The 6,000-nt window shown below is 32.3% G+C and overlaps 1 long non-coding RNA gene across 1 annotated transcript in view; it reads left to right on the forward strand.

Moving 5' to 3' along the window:
• Positions 1-5,724, forward strand: part of LOC112470338 — a 57,425-nt gene extending 51,701 nt beyond the window's left edge. Inside the window, exon 3 of the long non-coding RNA XR_003042949.1 lies at positions 5,653-5,724. This is a non-coding gene — a long non-coding RNA (uncharacterized LOC112470338). The remainder of the gene's footprint in view (positions 1-5,652) is intronic.
• The last annotated feature ends 276 nt before the right edge of the window (positions 5,725-6,000 follow it).

The raw sequence follows: 6,000 nt of genomic DNA on the forward strand, positions 1-6,000 counted from the left end.
AAAAAATAATAACAAGAAATAAAAATTGGAAGTGACGAGAAAGAAACGGAGAAGGAAGAATAAATGTACAAAGTTCCTTATTTTTTAATAGCAAAAGGTAATTTAATATGTTAAGAAATAAAAATAGACAAATGTAATGAATAATAACAAATAGAGGGTATATAAATAAGTGGTAGGAACTATCACTAAACTCTTTAACTTTTCTAATAGGAAAATTACAAAAAAAATTCAAAGTTAATAAATTAATAAACAGAAATATGACACCATAACATAAAATGAGTAACAACAAGAACTAAAACAGAACTTTTAACAGTGATTGTCTTTGAACAACAGGACGGAGTAGGAACTTAGTTTCATTGTATACTCTTCTGTATGGTTTAATTTTCATTTGTACCAGTGATGTACATTGCCCCTATGATTTTAAAAATTCTATTTAAAATGGTTATTATGAAGTTATAAATTTTTAATAGAATAAAATTATACTTGTTTGATAATTAGAATTATGTCAGCCATTTTCTAAGGTAACCATTCTTCAAGGACGGGCATCTCACAAGACATTAGTAATAAAGTTGGCAATAGATACAGCATAAATACCAGCCGTCGAGACAGAGTAGAAATGAAACTTAGAGTTTCGAATTATAGCCTGCACTCTCAGTCATTGAATTTAAAGTGTATGAACAGATAAATTAGCAATAGAAGATTGGAGGAAATGCTTTAATTTAGAAGAGGAAATTTATGCCATTCAGAATGGCATAAAACATCCTCTCATATTCAGCTCTGAACCCAACCAGGATCTTCAGAAAAACTGAGAAGGAAATGTGAAACAATGTTTGGGGGTAGTCTGGGTGTTCCTGTGCTCAAGGTTCTTGCCAGAGGGAGAAGCACAAGACCCAAAGTATTGGGAGAATGACTGTTCTTGCGGTAGCTCTGGCCTCCTAGGAATTAGGAAGTGCCATAAATCTCCAGAGAGGGACTGTTTGTGCAAAATTCCCAGCCCACATTTCAGACTCCAGAGACTCAGATGCATTTTTTTTGTTGTTATGTTCCAGAAAAACAAGCAGCAAATTGGGGGCACATCTCTCAACCAGGCTCAAAGTCCACATCTCCATGATTTATTCAGAATGCTACCTAATCCACAGTTTGCAACATTTTTAACAGGCTCATCTGCATTTTTAAAAAATGTCCATATTTTGGTAGATAAGCCATTCAACTCTGGAAACAGTGCTTGTCTCTTAGATTTCTTTTTGGAAAGTGTCTGAGATTTATGGTGGGAATTATTCATGACAGCTGCATTCTTTCCACTGGGTTTAGACCACCGTTTGGTCTAACAACTTCTAATTGTGTGTCTATCCTAGTCTAAGCTTCTTCAGAAGAAAAAGGGGACGTGGTGGGTAGGGGTAATTTCGAAAATCCCCTACAGCAATACTGGTGATTCTTGTCAATAGTAAACACTATTTGGAAACTTCAGAAGGTCAGCTGATGACTTAGTTTCATCCTGTTCCCAAAGTATTTTTAGCATAACAGGCAAAATTCCTGTCAGCATTCATGGTCACGGTATTTTCTTGAAAGAAGTACCTCTCAAAGTGTTTTTTCTCCAAACATCACCAGAGTACAACATGGATACCTTGAAGACATTGCTCATTTAAAAATCATAAGAGGTCTAATTATATTTCCAAAATAAGTAGTTTCCAATCCAGCAAGGATAATGTGGTCATGAAAGGATGTCCAAATCTACCAATTTACATTGGTTTGATCTGGCATAATTTTTAAAGTTCTTGGAGCAAAAGGAGGATGGCACGTGAATCAAGTTGGGTAATATTTCCAGGACTTTGGGTTTGCCATTCTGTGAACAATTCAGGGGAAAGCTAATCAACTTCAAGACTGTTCCTATATAATTTATAACTGCTAAAATTCACTGATATGTTCCAGATTATTTTGCAAAATGTAATACCCTCCTTTTTAATATGTACTTTGTCATTTTCACTCTATTTATGTAATTTAAAAAATATGATAGCAGGGGAGCAGCAGCCATTCAAAGCAAAAGCCACTAATGTCAGAGATTGTTATCCTTCACAAGATAAATTGTATTGATATCTCTGAATCTAAAGAGTTTGGAAATTGTGTCACGTTAGAGTCAAATTGCATCCAATATGTTTTGCTTTACTCCCTCTTACTTTTCTGGTTTTTATCTTAAGCCGCAAAGCAGTTTCTCTGCTGTGACTTAGTTCTACAACCACAGTGGTGGCACTGGTCTGGCTTACCCTCCCTGTCACCATTCCCAACCCTCCCTCCTTTTATCCCAAAAGAAAATTGGGTTATTAATTTAGGATGAGGCTGCTTTGTTTAAACAGTATACTGCTTCTCAATTGCTCATACTTAATATATCTAACCCATACTGCTCTTTCAAATGTTTTTGATTACAGAACTTAAAAAAAAAAAAAAAACTACTGAAATTTATGAAAAACCAAGGAGGCACTTCTTATGTTGTAACTTTAAATTTCTGTAATAGGAAAAGAAAGTTTTTGGATATACAGTAATTTCGGCAATTAAAATTCAGTTTATAACTCTAGACAACATTCGCATTTCAATAACATATAAAAAAATATAAGAAAAGGAAGAGTCTAACTTCAAAATAGAAATGCATCTGATTTCATACCTCATATATAGAGATATGCATATTAAAATGAGGTTTAAACAAGGTGCTTTTTACAATTAAAATATGTTGGAATTGAAATAATTTCATTTACTACTGACCTCTAATAGGGGTCCAACTAATTAAGAAGATAAAAAATAATGTAAAAATATTTATAGAGTATTATTTCTCATTTTTATTGTAATAGGTGTTAATTGATATCTCATTTTCAATCTTTATTTTAAATAAGGCTAATTTGACTGATTCTTTAAAAAAATTAAGATTTTTCATTTGAAGGACATAGATCTACATATTTCATTGATGTTTTTATTTTCTAAAATATTTTGTTTCTCAAATTCCTTCAGAGCAACTGATAATTCATGGAAAAAATCAGGACCACTGGCATTTGGATAAACTTTGTATTGGCAAGAGAGAGAACATTATTCACCATTCATGATTCTAGATGGACTTTGACTACTTCCAAATCCAAAACTGTCACGAAAGGCCCCAAACTTGCCATTGTGAGCATTTTTCTGTAGACACTATGGAGTTACTGAAGTGATTTTAGAGAATCCAAAATATATTCCTTAATGGCTATGAATTCAGAAAAATTAAGCACACTCCTAACGGGGAAAACTTTGAAAAGGACATACTTACTTGAATGCATAAGTTTTAATATTATTTAAATCTATCATGTTATTTGTTTTTATATTTAAAACTAAGTACCAAATATTATCTAATGCCAAAGCAAGAAAGAAATGGTTAATAGATCATAAAGTTCTGGGTATACTAGCATAAATTAAAGACCAACATGGTCTAATACCAAAACTAGGAATCAAATATTAGAACAAATTTGATTAGGATGATTGCCACATTTAAGTTGTCAAATGTACATTGTATTTAAAAGCAAGCAAATCGGAGCATCTTTTGATTAATAGAGCTATTTAGTGCATCAAGAAGAAAGAATGTATTTGATTTTTTATTAACATGTGTCTTAGACACTTTCACTACACACTAATAGATATCCAACCTCATTTCAATTCCTCATATATTTAAGTTGTAAGGAAGGAACAGAGAGCTGGTAATTCGTTATTAGATTATTTTAGAACTACAAAACTCACCAATTAATACATTTGCTAATAGCTACTTCATTTTATTGATGTTATCTCAGGTTACTCTGTAGTTTATTACATGGAAAAGTAAAAACCAGTGAGAATGAATATGTGAGGCACAAGAACTTTTAGGACAAAAATACTCAGGATGGTACTATAATGATGGATACATCATTATGTATTTGTTCAAAGCCATAGAATGTACAACAAGGCTGAGTCATAATGTAAACATTGGACTTTGGGTGATTATGATGTATCAATGTAGTTTCAGCAGTTGTAATAAATGTACTACTCTGGTGGAGGATGTTGATAATGGGAGAAGCTATGCATATGTGGGGTCAGGAGGTATGTGGGAAATCTCTGTACCTTCCCATCAATTTGGCAATAAATCTAAAACAGCCCTAAAAAAATAAAGTCTTAAACAATTAAAGATTGTTTTGAATTATGCTATTTATACCACTGTTTCAGGTTATGTTATTCTACCCTAACCTACTGATGACATGTTTTTTCACAATGACAGAAATGTTCCTATTAAAGTATGTGAAAACAGAGATTATGTAGCAATAAAGAAGCCCATTTCACATTGGTAAAGAGCTTTACAAAGCTTTTATAATGTTACACTATAAAATTAATTTCTATTCGATTTATTTAATGATCATGAATTTAATGTTTAACCATGCTACTATACCACTTTTGAGAAACTGCTAAGAGAGTGATCTCTACATTGGTTGGTAATCTCACCCAGGCCTCTCTGAGGGCGTAGACACATACACTCCTGACATTAAAATTGTGTTATCAACTTTTTTTAGAGACAATGATAATGTTTTGATAAGTGTTTCTCTTTTTCTTTCCCTGTCTCTTTGTCTTTTTGATAACTTGTTCCCAGAAATAACTAGATGCTATAAATAGATGTGTGGAAAACAAATGGTTGGTTATCCAAAGCCAATGTTACCATAAATTATTTAAAATTATAGATGACCAGTTATAAAATAATCTGAAACTAATTTCACCCTTTTGTCAAGAATTTCTTTTTATTTTTTCCTTCCATAATGGAGCACCCAATTACCTCTAATACACTAGAGATTATCAAAATAGTTACACATTCAGAATAGAATTTTCATTCTATAGTTTGAAATAATTGTACCAATAAGATGTTATGCCGTAGTGATACTGGAAAAAGAATGGAAGGAAGTGGAATAGAATAGAATAGAATAGAATAGAATAGAATAGAATAGAATAGAATAGAATAGAATAGAATAGAATAGAATAGAATAGAATAGAATAGAATAGAATAGAATAGAATAGAATAGAATAGAACAGAACAGAACAGAACAGAACAGAACAAAACAAGAAGTAATAATGGAAGGGAGAGAAGAGACAGAGTGACAGGAGCAGGAAGAGAAGGAGAGGCAAGAAGAGAGACAAGAAGGAATGAAGGAAGGAAGGAAAGAAGGGAGGGAAGAAGAAAGGAAGGAAGGAAGGAAAGGAAGGAGGAGAGAAGAAAGCAAGACTTCACAAACGTCTTGGATTATTCTATCTTGCCAAAAAAGGGACAATGATACATGTATACATGAAGGTTCTTCTTCCCTGTCACGTGCCCCCTCAGTTTAATTCCTGTCTTTTTCTTTGGAATGAATCTTAATTATACTGTGAAATCCCATGCTACCTACTGCTCTTTTATGGTTCAACTAGACTCAGATTTGTTGATCGCTGTTACTAAAATTCATGATTAGTCTACTAGGATTAAAATATGGAAGACCACTTGATTTAGGACATAGAAATGTGTTTTTTCTGTGAGAAAGATATTTGATGATGATTTATTACTGTCTTTCTTCCCATATTTATTAATTTTTTTCTCCATCTCAGTTTTCATATCAACAAATATAAAACATGCTCTTTTATTTTCAGGTCTAGATGTTGATGGAATATATCGAGTTAGTGGCAACTTGGCAACAATACAGAAACTACGATTTATTGTCAACCAAGGTAAGTGATTTCCTCACTTCAGATTTTTTTTTTAGTAGTTTTATCTCTAGCACTATTTCGGATTTTGTGTTGTATGCATAGTGAATATATAATGATAAAATCTTTGAAGAGAAAACTGAAGAAAGTAAACAATTATCACCAGAGAAATAAAAATAAAATTATGTTTACATAAAAAAATAGAGAGGGAGACTAACTAATAGTTCATGTGAAATGAAGAGTGAGCGGAATATGATAAACTAAAAATGGAGACGAGAATAATTAAAGAGCAAA

The sequence above is a fragment of the Pteropus alecto genome, unplaced genomic scaffold, assembly GCF_000325575.1.
Source record: "Pteropus alecto unplaced genomic scaffold, ASM32557v1 scaffold3, whole genome shotgun sequence".
Lineage (NCBI taxonomy): Eukaryota > Metazoa > Chordata > Mammalia > Chiroptera > Pteropodidae > Pteropus > Pteropus alecto.